At 45.7% G+C, this 16,381-nt stretch overlaps 1 protein-coding gene across 4 annotated transcripts in view; it reads left to right on the top strand.

Moving 5' to 3' along the window:
* Positions 1–15,574, top strand: part of SKOR2 (SKI family transcriptional corepressor 2) — a 105,897-nt gene extending 90,323 nt beyond the window's left edge. For all 4 annotated transcript variants that reach the window (XM_069626940.1, XM_069626938.1, XM_069626939.1 and 1 more), the window contains exon 9: positions 14,877–15,574. The gene's annotated coding sequence lies outside the window, so the exon portion shown is untranslated. The remainder of the gene's footprint in view (positions 1–14,876) is intronic.
* The last annotated feature ends 807 nt before the right edge of the window (positions 15,575–16,381 follow it).

The following is a 16,381-nucleotide window of genomic DNA, read 5'->3' as shown; positions in this document are numbered from 1 at the left end:
CCGTGGATCCCTTGCTGCCAAATATCCTCGTGCCCCCGACCCCTTGTATCTTCCTTCCTTCCTCATTCAAGCATGGATGGCCACACATGGCCTCTGCCTGAACGACGATAAAACTGAAATCCTGCTCCTCGGTTCAGACCACAAACTATCCAAACTCACCCCGGACTACACCTCATTTAACATTGATAACAATACTATTAAGGTTATGCGCGAGGTCAAAACGCTGGGTTTTTACCTTGATTCAGCTCTCACCCTCAAAAAGCAAGTGAATTCCCTCGCCTCCTCAACCACCTACACGTGTAAACTCATCCGTGCCGCCAGACCCTTCCTGTCCAGTGCCAGCTGCCTCACCTTGGCCAATGCCCTTGTCATGTCCAGACTCGACTATTGCAACGCCTTATACTCAGGTGCCAACAAGTCGGTCACTGACAAACTCCAGAGATTGCAAAATAACGCTCTTAGAGCAGCTCTGAACATCCCACGCAGAGAACATATCTCCAAACACCGGATTGAAGCCCACTGGCTAAAGATAAAGGACAGAATCCTTCTTAAAACTATTTCCCTCACTTCTAAATGCCTCAACAATCAAGCACCCCCCTACCTAGCGGAAAGAATCAACTGGAGACCCTCTAACCGACTGACGAGATCTGCCAATACCTTCCTACTGGAAGTCCCCAGATTCAAACTTACCACAGCGGGCGGTGCAAGTTTCCCAGTTAGAGCTGCACACTCATGGAACACACTCCCACCCGACCTTAGATGCCCCTTACCCTACACAAGATTCAGATCCTACGCTCTCAAATGGCTGCACAACAACGACATGCAACGTCCCTCACCCTAGTGGAAACGGCACAACCTGTTATAATGCTGCTCTTTTTGCGTTTAAAGTTGATATTTTATATGCATTGTATCACCTACTGTAACCAACCACTGTTTTTCTGTAATAGCCTGTGTCAGGCTTTGTAACTAAGTTTCGAGTCCTCTTGTACTGTTGCGCCCAGATGCCCACGGGCTCGAGCGCATTACCAAATAAATAAACAAACAAACAAACAAACTGTATCCTTCCACCTATAATTGTAAAGCGCTCTGTTGTTTCCTGAAGCTAGTTCTGCGCTCAATTAATACCCTGATAATATTAATTTGAATATTAGTAATAATAATGGTATTAATAAAGAGTGGGGTGAAGGGTCACAAGGAAAGAAGGAGCACAGGGGAGGACCCTGCAGGGAAAGGTGCACCGGAAGAAAATGCTCACAGGGGAGCAAGGAGCAGAGGGAAGAAGTATGGTGAGGTGCAGCAAGAGGGAAGGTGCATTGGGAGGAAGGATGCATGTAGGTAAGAAGCATGGGGGCAGAGCACGGGCCAATGAGCACGTGGATAAGGAGCACTAGGTTCAGTGCATTAGGAAGGGTCATGGGGATGGTGCATGAGTGGAGGTATCAAGGAGTGAACAAGCTGTGGGTAAGGCACACAGAAGAGGAGGGGCATGAACAGAAGACACACCAAGTGGCATATCATAGGGAATTGAACCCTGGGAAAGGAGCACTGAGAAATGAGGCATCAGAGAAGGAGCACTTAGAGAAGGAACTGTAACACAGGTGGAAAGGTGGAATGGTGGGCAGAGGGCAACAGTGCCGTAGGTGCATGGGACGGAAAGGTGCATTGGGGAGGTGCTGCACAAGTAGTGTATGTGTACAGGGGGAAAGGTGTGATGGTGGGGAGAGTGCATCAATGTGGTAGGTGCATGGGTAGGAAAGGTGCATTGGGGAAGGTGCTGGACAAGGAGGGATATGTGTACAGGGGAAATGTGTAATTGTGTGGAGAGTGCATCAATGGGGTTGGTGCATGGGCAGGAAAGGTGCATTGGGAAAGTTGCTGTACAAGGAGGGATATGTGTACAGAGGAAAGTGTAATGGTGGGGAGAGTGCATTCATGGGGTGGGTGCATGGGCAGGAAAGGTGCATTGGGGAAGGTGCTGCACAAGGCGGATATGTGTACAGGGGAAAGTGTAATGGTGGGGAAAGTGCATCAATGGGGTATGATATGATATGATATGGCATTTGTAACGTGCCTATTACACAAGTGTTTCAAGGCGCAAAACTGTTGGGTGGATGCATGGGCAGGAAAGGTGCATTGGGGAAGGTGAAGCACAAGGAGGGATATGTGTACAGGGGAAAGTGTAATGGTGGGGAGAGTGCATTCATGGGGTGGGTGCATGGTCAGGAAAGGTGCATTGGGGAAGGTGCTGCACAAGGCGGGATATGTGTACAGGGGAAAGTGTAATGGTGGGGAAAGTGCATCAATGGGGTATGATATGATATGATATGGCATTTGTAACGTGCCTATTACACAAGTGTTTCAAGGCGCAAAACTGTTGTGTGGATGCATGGGCAGGAAAGGTGCATTGGGGAAGGTGCTGCACAAGGAGGGATATGTGTACAGGGGAAAGTGTAATGGTGGGGAGAGTGCATTCATGGGGTGGGTGCATGGGCAGGAAAGGTGCATTGGGGAAGGTGCTGCACAAGGAGGGATGTGCATGCAAATGCAAAGGTGCACTCGAGAGAGGGAGAGCAATGGGACGAGCAAAGCGGCCGGAAGGATTGCAGGGGGCAAGAGATTGGCAACGAGGTACCAGGGAGGAACATGATGGGACATGGCATGGGGAAAAGAGCCCGGACAAGGCAGCATGAGGGCATGTGCCACTGGGTCATGTGCATCTGGCAAAGACCAGAAGGGGAGAAGCAGTGCCAGCAGGGCACCGTGGACCCATCAAACTATCTGTGTCCTATGCAAAATTCATACACAGCTACACAGAAGGCTCAATAACCCACTGAGCTATATGAACTGGTGCATGAGTGAGTATGTGTGGATCGGTTAGGAACTGCATGAATACCGGTGGGTGATTCAGTGAGTGAGTGAGTGTATGAGTGAGCCAGCAAGTGTGTGAGTGTGCAATTGAGGGGGTGAATGTGTGGGTGAGTGAGTAAGTGAGTAGGTGAGTGTGGATGAATCTGTAAGCATGAATATGGGTCGGTGATTGAGGGAGCAAGTGAGTGCCTGAGTGAGTGAGTGTCACTGTGCACCGGCAGTCATGTGCCATATGTCCGCCATCTTCAGTCGGTCCTGGGGCAGCAGTGTCCTGTCTACTTGATAAATCATGCTTGCTTACAAAGAGGCTTTTTGCGGAAATGTCATTCCTCTTTCCTTTATCCAGCCATAATGGGTTTCATCCCCGCTTCCCTGTTCCTTGATGCACCTATTTGGACCTTTGCATTCCGACACCGCACTGAGCTAACACCACAATCCCTTCAATCTCCTGTTCTGCTCTAATCATACCGCCAGTCTGCATCTTGCTAGCACTGGTAGACATGGTTTGATTGGAAGGGACTTCTCACAGAATGAACGCAAGAGAAAAGCAATGGGATTCAACAAGGTCTACAACAGGCAGAGGCGGGGGTCTGTCCCTAAAGGGTGGGGGCAGAGGGACACAGAGGACGGCCAAATTCTAACATCAAAATGATCTGATATGTTCCGTCAGTCCAAAGTAGCCCAACCACACAAAGGGACTGGCAACTTCCTTTTAGTTACTGTTGCAGGTATTGTATTCCTTATAATACATTGTGACACCATCAACATAGTTATAGCTTCACTACCAGTAGGGTGGGCGGTAAGAACATAAATTCCCAAAATTAGGCAACTAAAAACAGCTAACGCTATTAGTTTGGATGCCAGATTTTCTCAGGCTCAGGCTCCATAGCTGGTAAAATAGCGCAGCAGGTTGACCGCTCACTGCTGTGTTCTATACGTGATCTCCAGGTTACAGGTTCGAATCCCAGCAAGGCCAACTCAACCGCTCATCCTTCCGAGCTCGATAAATGAGTACCCACCTCGGTTGGGATGGTGTATGTAAATATGCTCTATGTACAGTGCTTAGGCGTAAGCGCTATATAAATGATGAACCCATCATTAACATGATCATATTATAGATGTCCATCCCCAAGTACTGGTGTCTATGGCACTTCACCAAGACCATCATTTGTCATTTCACCAGATGGCCGGAAAGTTGATTAGTGTACTTTGTGGGTCAATTAATGTTGTTTCTATCTTAAACTGTTTAAAAAAGGCCAAGAATTACTATACATGCATGAGCAGAGGTAGTGAATGTAGGTCGCTGGTTCCTATTTCCCAGCTGATGGGTGTTCATTCTCGTCTGTTCTAATGTCATTTTTCTAATTAGGTTAATTGTCAAACGTGCAAAGAATCTTTGCAGTTAACTCTGTCGACTTTTCTGCAGCTTGAGCTTCCTGTACGACAAGGTTCAAACCTATCATATATTCCCTTTGTAGTCGCCGATTGTCACTCTACTGTCCGCTTTCCATGACTAAAAGTCCTGTCTGTGTATTTAGGTCAAGGTGTATACTCCTTTTATACCTCAGTTGCTTAATTCTGATTTCCTCTGAGGGTGGCATCCATTCCTACCAGCATCACTTGTACATTGGCCCATAATAATTCTGACCTATCAAGCACTGGCAAAACCGGCTTAAATAACTCAATAAACGTCATGTCATGACTATAAGGCACCATTCTAATCCCCACCATTGCAAGTGAGAAAAATCATTAAAGTAGTTAACACAAAACAGGTACCAACTTCAAACAAAGAAAGCAGAGCACAATGAGCACTGTTTCATCAAGCCTCAGACATCTGGGACTCTTTCCTTTAAACTGACAGCTGCAACAAGCAATTGAAACTAAGACGTATAGAATGCTCTCTTTTAAGCAAATCACAATGTCAGATACATACAAACTGAGGGAACAACCATTTCTAGCTAAGGTGTATGTACATACACACACATATCAGATCAGGGGTGTTGCTAGGTCTGGAAATATCCGAGGCTATGCTAATGTCAGGTCTGACGGGATACAGGGCTAGCTATCCTTTTGGTTGTAGCCCCTCAGCTTCTAGCCGCGGGGGTACAACCAAAACGCTCGGAGCTATATCCCCCTCAGCCCTCCCTAGCAGCGCCTCGTCCTATATCCATGCCAATAATCTTTGCCCCAGTAGGTGTTGCTATACTGACACCTATGAGCTCAAACCTAAAAAGAGACTGAGTTCTCTTATGACATTGTGTGAACGCCGTATGGCCTCATTCCTCTCCTTTGCGAGCTACACGGGTGAACCGATATGTGGCTGAGAGACTATGAACTAATGCAATACTGAACATGTTCGTTTTTACAATCATCTGCATGGGCTCTCTTCAGACTGCATACTGTTGTTGCTATGGCAAGTGATTGCATTGTGTAATACTCATCATTGTAGCTTCTGCACAAAATCACTGGCAAAAAACGCAAGGCCTCATTACGAGTTTGGTGGTATCTGGGCGGTTAATCTGCCCAGATACCACCAAACTATATTACAGTTACTGCCACTTGGTCCAGTGGTATTACCCGCCAGATTACGAGTAGCGGTGGCGGTGCAAAACCCCATTTTGTTTGAGACTATGGGACTCAATGGGGCATTTTCAGCAGAATTACTGCCAAAAATGGGCTGAATTGGGCGGATTTATCTCCTGCTCAGAGCTAGAGGTGAATCCTCCAACTTTCCGCCCACCTCATAGTTGGCCAGTGCAGTAATGTGGCAGTATACGTTAACACCGCCGCATTTAACACGCTCTGCCCGACTCGTAATGAGGCCCAAGAAGGTCTTGACACCCTGAGAAAACCTTTGTAGGAGCTTTTCCAGATAACGGTGGGCGGAAGTTCTGTAACTATAACTACCCGCAGAGGGAATGTCCTGCCAACTTAAGCTGCCATTTCGAAATGCGGCAATAGACAGAGGTTTATCAGTAAGAAATAGGGTGAGCAGTAGCCCACAAAGGGAGGGATAATATCTATGGAAAATGCAAAAAGATGTAAATCGATCATGACAAACGCAGTCATTGCTTCCGTCATTGCCACAGCACAGTTATAGAACAGATTAAAGAGCTCAACTGCTGATTGCCATTACTTGGGCTCCATAAGGTCTATGCTGTCATACGGACTAATATTGTAACCTGTAAAGGCACTTCTAAATATTCATAGAGGGACCTAATGTTGAGTCAGAGATGTATATTAGAGTTGTTAAGATAGCTCAGATAGTTCAGCGCGTGTCTCTGACATCAGCATGCTGCTGGGAGACCATGAGTTTGAATGATGTCAAGGATCAACCCTTCATCTATACATTGATTTGTGCTAGCATCAGGGATAGGATCGTCTACCAATCAGGTTGCTCAGTATGTTTTGAGCATGCTAACTACTGCTCACACCCGCCCCTTCCTACTACATTTCACAAAGCGAGCCCCACCTGATTCCGCTGAGGTTGTTCACTACCTCAATTACTGGAAATGGAACACTTGCCAGCTCAGCTCCTTTGCCACACCTCATCTACAATGCCTTGTAACGCTCAGTTCCGTCACCTCCAGAGCAATGTACCCTGGTAATTTGGCCGGGGTGCTGATAGCAATATTGCAGGGTTTGGTGGGTCTTTCTGAAGATAACGGCCTGCCGCCCCAGTCAGCAGGCCCAAGTGTGGCATGCATTGGATGAAGGTGAGCTCCAGAGTGAGCTTGATGGGTATGTGATCCCATAATCCTATGGTGTAGATGAAGAATGCTTGTTTCCTGGTCCTTTTTATGTGCATTTCTGCAACTTCAGACCTGTGGTGATGTGTTGACCAGGTATGTTTGTCTGCCAGGTATCGTGAGTGCACATGGTGATTGCTGTATTTAGGATGCAGCTGGCTTTGAAGGTGATGCATGCTTGTAGGGGGAGCCGGGGAAGATCGATGGGTGGGCGTATGTGGTTGTATTTCCAGGGACTGTTGAAGATGGGAGGCGGCAGTGTGACGGGTTCTTCGTAGAGTTGCTATGGTGGCGGTGGGTTGGCAGTGAGCAGGACGCTTCCTCCATCCAGCTGCGTAATAGCTCCTGTCATTGCAGTTCCTAGAAGTGGGAGGCACGTGGCATGAAGCACTATTTAAAATGTGGAATGTCTTACATAGATGTGGCTTAAGTAAAGGAACTCCTCCGCTGGTAATCCCATATTCCCTCTGACTTGTTGGTAACTCCTGATCGCACCCAGATGGTGGAGCAACGTAATCATACAAATGAGCTGGGCGGGGTCTCTTGTCCACCCGCTTATAACGTATATCCGCATCCTCCACATCTACGCGTAAAGGCCTTCCTTAAAGGTGCTTTTTTCTAATGTTGATGATCGCTCCAGCATAGGAACTTCACATTAGGATGTGGGCTGCCACACTTTATTTTATATTTGATATTACATATATTTATACTATATGACTTGCAGTCTTTTGCAAATGCAACCTTTTTAGCCAGTTAATTTATGCTTCTTTATACGTGGGGTATATATGCCAACATCCCATTCCAATCGGGAGGTGGTAGATCAGTCCTGTCTTTTTTCTTTGCATTCCGAGATTTGTGGGCCTGGATTTCCTCATTACATATCAAGGAGGACACTGAGATCCAGGGGTGTTGCTAGGTCTGGAAAAGATCGGGGGCTATGCTAATGTCAGGACTGTCGAGACTCGGGGCTAGCTAACCTTTTGCTTGTAGCCCCTGAGCTTCTATCCAGGGCTGCAACCAAAACACCTGGGGGTATAGCCCCCTTAGCCACCCCCCTAGCGACGCGTCTCCTGAGATTCAAGAATGTGGGCCTCCTGCAAAGTCCTAGAGCTAAGCTCGATGGGGTGGCAGAGGGGTCTTTCCGCTATGCAGCTCCAAAACGCTGGTATGCTTTCCCCCCACACGTGAGACTGCGTCCCTAAATGTAAACACGGCTTGAAAACCTTAATCTACTGACCCTTGACCTCGCTCTAGATCTGATACCATGTCTCTGATTTCTGTTTTCCCTTGTGTTGGTCATGTTTGCGCTACTTAATCTTATGCGCAGTATAAATTAATATAAATAAATAAGGACTTCCGGGTCAAAATGCAATGAAAAAATGCTACAACCTTCATTTACGAACAGACATTTTTGTTCGATTTTTTTTGGCCAAAATGTTTCGAAAAGCATGGAGGGGAAGTGGAGGTAGGGTATGGAATAGTGTTAGATTAATAGGAAGGAGGCCTGGGGGGAACCCCCCCCCCCCCAAAAAGAAAACAAAAAATGCGATGAGTTTTTAGAAAACAAATTTATGGCAAAAACCGCATAGAAAAAAAGACCATCAATGAATGAACATAGAACCGAAAAAATAGGACTGGATTAGCATTTCCGAATGGGCCATGTCTCTGTGTGGCTGCGGTTGTTATTTCTAATAATTATTACATGCATGCTCTTTACCTGTCACCTTTTGAGACATGTCCAACTACGTGCGCTTCTCCGTTATACCGCACATTCCGGATCTGTTCAATGAAGCATAGGGCCACATTCAATTCAAAATGTTCTCTCTCTACGGCTTAAGGACACACCAAGCTCTGGCCTCCTGACTCTAGGCAGCCAATGCCATTGTTTGCCCACTGCCTCCCAGCTTAATGATCGCTAATCGGTATTTCGGTGATCGGACTGCGTCTCCTAGGCCGCCTCTAAAAGAGAATACCCGGCAAACGCCACCCAGAGAAACCCGTCACGTGACAAGAGATGAGAGGCGGCGGGTCGTGCAGTGGGGCCAGAAGGGGATAGTCAGCAGGGCCGGCCTTAAGGACAGCAGCGCCCTGGGCGAACTGGCGCCCCCTGGTTTACAGGGGCCAGGATGGGCAACTTTTTTTTTTTTAACCTCCACGCTCAGGCGAGGAGGTTAAATAGGTGCCGTTAGCACCCCATTGTCATTGAATGAGCACGCCATCGCGGGTTCATTCAATGACAATGAGGCGCCTGCCACACCTTCTGCCACCATGCCAGCTCGGGGGGGGGGGGGGGGGGGGGGGGGAGTGCTTGAAAGACTCCCCGGAGCTGGCGTGGTGGGAGGATAATGGCGCCTTTTCTTGTGAAAAGTATCCAGGCGGAGGGGCGCATTTAAATGCACCCACCGCCGCGGGCACATGTCACACTAAAAGGCCGCCTGCTGCGCCTTGTCCCACAACGCCAGCTCAGGGGAGCCCTTGAAAGACTCCCCCGAGCTGGCGTGGCAGGGGCAAAAGGCGCCCTGGGGGGCGTGGCGCCCCGGGCGGTCGCCCGTCTCGCCCCCCCCCCAAGGCCGGCTCTGATAGTCAGGAATCAGTTACGCGGATATTTGGTGCTTCTGGAGGTGGTTGGCTAAGAAGGAGAGGCCTTGAGGAGTAGAGGGGGACAAGGGTTTGTGGGGGGTTTGGGTCAGGGATGAGACACAGAGGTCAGGATGGGCGGGGGGGGGTCGCAGGACTAGACCATGGTAGGGCTCAGGGGATGGCGAATTTCAACACCCGATGACAGACAAATCCCACCCATTGAGGCCACTCCAAGGTGGTCTTTTTTGATGTGACCTCAAACGGGAGGCCTAAAGACATAGCGTTAATAAAGCTAATAATACAAGTAGCCGCCTGAAACATGTTCCATCTACCTAGCTATCCTACCTAACCATCCATGTTCAATTGCATTTAATTATCTGTGTTTTCTCTACACTCTAGTCAGTGCTACTCTTTTCTATACACTTCTCTTGTTATCTTCGTCGCTGTTTCAAAGGCTTTAGCTTTCCTGAAATAATAATAATAATAATAGTAATAATAATAGTAATTTAGCATTTGTATAGTGCTACGAGCCCTCAGGTATCTGAGCGCTGCTTAGTGTGTGTGGTGCTCCTTTATCGACCTTGGAAGGATGAAAGGCTGAGTTTGGCCCTGCCGGGATTCGAGCGAGAAACTCTACTTGCTTTGCTATTGCTTCTGATAGATATATAGGCGATTTGCTTTTGTAGCTTTACCATCTAATGCATCTTCTATTAATTGTTTAGCCCTCTTATCTATTAACCAATTCTTGACTGTTTCCTAATAATTCTGTAGTCCCTAACTTCTAAGAGCTTTACTAATAGCTCGTATAAGTGCTTTAAGTGGGATGGGAAATTGCTATGAGTGCTAATAAGGGGGCGTGGCATGCTCTAAACAGTGATGGGGTTGGCCTCTGGGTGGTGGTGTCAGTCAGCAGGTGGCTCATGCAATGGCCGTCTGTCCTCAGCAATACACCATGAGAGCCTGACAGTATGTACTATGGGTCATTCTGCATGGTCTCAGGTGATTCCATTTGCATTTTGTATATAAATCACCTCAAGGAAAGGGGGGGCAGACATACGCCACCAATGTGGGCAGGACCGGACCTAGGATTTCCCCGGGGCCTTTGGTGGCAAAACTAATGCAGGACGCCCTAATTTGCATATGTCTGCATATCAGTGACATCACAGGAAAAATGCATCACAGAATGAGTCTGATATCAAATGGAACATGGGAAGTAACATTAAAAGAATTTCACAGGAGTCAGCCAAGAGACAAACACTTTCTGATGTTCAATGTTTGACTGGTGACTTGTATTATTATATATAGCGCAATATCACGAAACAAGCATTTGTGCAGTAGTGTACAGTGTGAGCTGAAACTCCTAACTTTGGCAGATAAGACACAGCGAGATAACATTATCTGCCCAGGAGCATATACTATGGTTAAGTGGCGAAGCCAGGATTGAATACCAGTCTATAACTCAGGCCCGTGAGCGCATATTTTCCCAGCTGTAGTTGGTATACAAAAAAATTCACCATAGGTATTTTTTACAAATTTGGCTTGGAAACACATCTGACCTTGCAATAAACAGCACAACAAAAAAAAAAAATTTATTCTGTTAAATGGAGTTAACTATTTTATTTATTTATTTTGCAGGCTTGCATGATCGCTTTTAATTTTTTTTTCAAAACTGTGGGGATCAACATTTTGTTAAGTCAGTGCAGCAGAACACAGAGTTAATCACTGGAATAGGGTGCCGAAGCTAAAGTATCAGCACCATATCGTTATTAAATGCACCCGCTCCCATGCTGTAAAGCCCGGCGCCAGCACAAGAGCGGGGTGCATTTCATTTCAATAGTGCGCCTGCTGCACCTTCTCCCACCACGCCAGCTCGGGGGAGCCCTTGAACGACTCCCCAGAGCTGGCGTAAGGATCCCATCATTAAGATTATTGGGGAGTCTAATCAAGTCCTATTACTCCCCAAGAACATTTCCTCCAATCTGCATTTCCTCTAGGGAAAAATATCACACCACACATGCAATTTCAAGCAGTCCAGAAAAGATGCCATATTCGAGACGCGTGATGGCGCACGGGGCGCGTTCGTCTCAATCTTCCATTTTAGTTCCCTTTTTAGAGGCTATAAATTGCCTCATGTCTGTTGTGGTAAGCAGGGAGGTATTTCTGGTCTAATGGCTCAACCAACACTACTATCATTATGGGAAGCCAACAGCAGACATCATATACACCAATGTATAAGTCTGATAGTACACCCACAAGAGAAGACCTTTGCTAAAAATATATTGCACAGACTTTTCTTACAAGTTCGATGCAAATGGGCGACAACTGAACATATTTGTTAATGGAACAGGTCTAGGTTTGCACTTTTTAACAAAGTATGGGCCAATACTTAAACACAACCAATCAGAAAATTGTGATGACCATGTATAAGTACTGTCTGCGCCCCAATGTGTAATCTGCATTGCTTTAATATCTGTGGTGTTTCATGTAAATAGGCTATTCTGAGCTGTTTGGTCCATGCAGATGTGTATTAAAAATCAAAAGGAGGGGGGAGGTACCTGAAAATATGGGGAAGCGGAAGAAGGTCATGGGGTAATGCAGAGAGCAAGACCCTCCAACGATGCGCGAACAGGGAACATTGGGAAGGCCCGACTGGTATTGGGAGGGAAGGGCAATGGGTTGGGTCGGTTACAAGAAGGGTGGGTAGCATAGGTCCAAATTGTGTATGTTAATTTTGCTAGGTTATGCATGAAAATGTGAATTAACAGAGTTATGAAAAAAATAATCAAAAAGAGGCCTATCCTGTTCGGACCAACTGTAACAGACATGCCTCTTCCACCTGTACTAGTCACATCCAGAACTAAACCTTGGAGATCAGTGCATATGTGTTCACTTTGTGTGTAACAGCCAACTACTGATGACCGCTTCAGTTAAGAATGGATGTGGGACCTGTGCACCTCAATCTGTTTTTTAATGAAATGTCTTGGGAGGATAGCTCAGTGACAACGTGCTCGCCTTGGAAGCAAGACGACACGGACCAACACCCAACACAGGTTCGACCCCCGGGTCCGCGCTTAGAAACCTTTGGGTATTGAGTGCTTTATAAATAACCTATCATATCAAGTTGTTGTCATGCCTATATACGAATCTATGTGCTTTCACTGAATTAAATAACGGAGAAGGAATTAACAACGAAAAAACATCGTTCTTTTATTTATTTTATTTTTTTGGTGGGGTCCCCCTCACAAGCCCCCCATTTCCCTATGCCTTTAAAGCCACCCTAACCCCTTTAACGCACCCCCATATATGTATTTAGAAAATACTCTGTATTTTTTCGTTATTAAAGATTCGTTATTAAATGCATTCTCTGTTCTCTATTCGTTAAAATCAGTGTATACTCTATATACAGCTGCTCACAAGGACACATTATTATGCCATATACCACACTCTTAGTGTGGCAATTGCTGTATTTTCTTTTCTTTTCCATGCTCTTCCACTGCACTAAAACACTTTCATAGTGAACTGATAGGAATTAGAAGATCACCGCTTGAGGCGGAGGAGCCCAGAGCTCTATAATGTGTATATATCGTGTCCGTCTCTCCTCTCTGAGTGATGCACCATTGGTCTTAGAGGTGTTTCCCCCTAGTTGTACACAAACAAGGTGTTAGGGAGAGTTCCCCCGTGACATTGAACATATGCCATTTATTCAGAAATCATTTTTAATGGCCAGCAAAGAAAAAGTTGCTCCATAAATGATCTGATTATCTTTAATCTCCCCATTATTTGATGCCAGAAGAGCAGCTCACTCAACAAACCATGCTCGTTTGAGGGCCCTGCGCACCTGAGCCCCTGTCTATGCAATGTGCTTGTTGTCAATAGTAGAATGTTAATGACGTCTAAGAAATTGGCTATTGGGGAAGACCTGTGGTATGAGATGCTAACTTGCGCAGCGCATGATCCCAGTCCTGGCTGTAGATTTATGAGAATGTTAGCTAATATGAACTCTTCTTACACATCAATCATTAAAATCAAGAACAGCAACTTATTCTTGAATTTCATAATGTTAATTTCGAGGTTGGAATGCCCCACGCTTAGCCACTCTAGATTGGCCCCCATTCCCTCCCCAGAGGACACACATATCTCTATAATGCCTCCTGTAGCATCAAAAGCAACTGGACAGATCATTGGAATATAGATGTGTGTCTAAAACTCTACCATGAAAAAGTTAACAAGACTGGGTAGGGCCATTGCTCGAAATGATGGAAAGTCAATTTTCACTAATCCAATACTTATCAGATCAACAATAAAGTTTGTAAGTACTATATGTGGCATCATTCAATGTTAAAGTGTTGAGACGAGGACCCTGGTGATCTAGTTGCTCATTCTAGTGTGAAATTTCTATACCTTGTCATACTATCAATTGTGAACTGAATGTCAAGGTGCTTATAACATTTCCTGGTACCTGTCAAAATGGGCTCTGCTTGCTTTAGTAAGGCCTGATAGAGGATATTCATATATTTACAGATGGATTCTGAAATCACCCATATCAAGGTTAGGTTGAGACTTCCACACAGTCATTGTAGCAAAGACCTCACAGCATTTAACACAGGTGTATCCACAATACAGAGCCCTAAGAAGTCCAACAGGGTATGATACAAAACATTTGCTAACAGGCCCAGGATAGGAGAATATTTAGGGCCCCGAAGAAGTTACATTTCTATCTGGGGCCTTTGAGAAGGCAGTAGGGGCATGCATAATGCCATATAGCATTGGGATAGTTCCCGTATCCTTGAAGTCTGCCAAATCTGGATCCTTTCCATAGCTCATGTCCCAGACTAGACTCCTATTGGTGCGTACAGTCAAAGAAATTAAGGAATGGAATTAGAAGAGCTTGCATTTTCTGCGTGAAAATGATACAGTTCGAGCCATCGTTCACTTCGTTAATCACCTAAGGGTATTAGTGGCTGAGGTCCCCAGCGTTGATCGGCCTCAGTAGCTTTGCTGGCCATTTATAACCTGGAATTCATATATTGAACTGTGGATAGATGTGATGCTACGGTTTGCCATTCTGCATCCATTTCTGCATCCTAACCTACTCTCCCCCTTCATGTCCATGACCCCATTTTTTAACCTTCAATTGGCCCTTTTTTCTCAAATGAGGGCATTAGATGAGATGCTTTTGGCCCAGGCGAGCTATACAAATAAATATATAAAATACAAATTGCAAATTACAAATCACAAATCACAAATAGAAACACAATAGTATTTTATTTGGGCACAATGTGAGAACAGGAGAATCAATTATATTTGCTCTCAATGCAAAACGCATGCTTTATGTGATTTTTCTTTGAACTGTTTGGGGCCTCTTCATGATGCTTACAAGTGTGTAGAAGTGAAGCAATCAAGCTTCTGAAAGAGGGCATTGCAGCTTCTATGAGTTTGAGACAGTGGCACAATCTGCGATGGATTGTGAGCTACACAAGGAGGTTTGTATCTGAAAAGTTATACACAATGTCAAAAGGTAGTTGTCATCCATTGCCAAATGTCATCCGCTTCAACATGATTGCTTGAAGGCTGTTACGTCATAACATCTAAGTGTTGAGTCTTGTTATATATTGCATCATGTTTGTGTGAGCCTGTGGTTTAATTTAATGCATCCCTGTTTGTTTCTTTCTCTCACAGAAGTCCTGGGACCTTTTGACAGCTGCTCCTGTAAAATATTATTTAATTCCTGAAAGGAACTGGACTTGTACAAAGTTGTAATGAAAAAGGGCTTGGGAACAAACGAATAGGGTCTTGTAAGACCCACGAACAGATGCCTCAAAGGCTCATGGCTACCCACTTAAAGCAGAATGTAGCAGACAATACAACCAAACCAGTCATGGAGCTTCTGGTGGTACCAAAGTCATCGGGGTCCTTCTTAGCCCGAGCAAACTTGTTCAATCCTGAAGTGTGACTCTCATGAGTGCTAAGGATCGAACCCGGCGATGGGACACAGCTGGTTCTTTCGGAGCAACCGGAATTCAAAATTCTAGCCATTGTACATCCGGATTGTGGTGTCGCGCACAGAAGGATCCCTCCACCTTCTTGAAGGAGCTGCTCGTACGTTGAAACCGAAGGGTATCAGTCGCAAACAGAGCTTGCCGAAGAGGGCTGGACGTTACGTTACGTTACGTTACGCCTGCCCCGCCTCACTTGTACTACGCCTGCCGTAACCAATTAGGATTGTATTCTCCCCGGGAACAATTTTGCAGTTTACTATTGAGTGTAATTAAGAATATAATCACTGTTATAAAGAAAGGTATTTAACTCTGTTCTTGTAGTTTCTTTAACATTCATGTGGATAAAAAAGTCTATAATAAAAAAGAGCTATGAAGTAATTTGTGTGTTCCCGGAAATTCAATTTACATTTTGATACTTTGAAGGAAAGCGTAAACGAGGGGATTTGTCAGCAATCGCAATGGAAAGCTGACACCAGTCTCAAGGCAAATCACAGTCGCTGAGCTTTCACAGACAGTGTACACCAGGCCTCTGGGACATATAATCTCAACTTAAAATACAACCTCTTAGGGAGAATCATTAATATGTAGCTTAGCCATGTTCCAACATTTTAGCAGCTTCAGAGGAGTACCAAAACCATCAGTTCATTGTAGAACATCTGGTGGAAATCCATTGAGACCCAGGTGACCTATGGTTTTCTTAGCAATAAATGATATGATATGATAGGTTATTTATAACGTGCTTAATATGATATGATATGATATGGAATTTATAACGTGCCTATACACAAGTGTTTCAAGGCGCGATGAGGCAAGGGAGGGGGAACAAAGGGAAGACAGAACAACGATCCTACTAGGCCAGGTATCATTCAGATCGCGCAAGTGCATGGGGAGGGGGAAAGGGAAAAAGTGCGTGGGGACGGGAGAGGGGAAAGTGCAGTACATGGGATAGTAGAATAAAAAAAGATAAAACGGCCACTGGTGGCAAGTGCAAGCAAGTGCAGACATGAGTGCTGGTAGGGGGACTGTAGGGATACAGAAAACAGTCCCCAGTGCAGGGGTTGCCAGGGAGAATAACCAGAGGTTTCTATGCACGGACCCGGGGATCGAGCTTGTGGTGCTCCGTGTAGTCTTGCTTCCAAGGCGAGCATGTTGCCCCTGAGCTATCCTCCGGAGACTGCATGATAT

The sequence above is a fragment of the Ambystoma mexicanum genome, chromosome 6p (assembly GCF_040938575.1).
Source record: "Ambystoma mexicanum isolate Mex_15411 chromosome 6p, UKY_AmexF1_1, whole genome shotgun sequence".
NCBI lineage: Eukaryota > Metazoa > Chordata > Amphibia > Caudata > Ambystomatidae > Ambystoma > Ambystoma mexicanum.
This window is presented reverse-complemented; position numbering and strand designations above follow the sequence as displayed.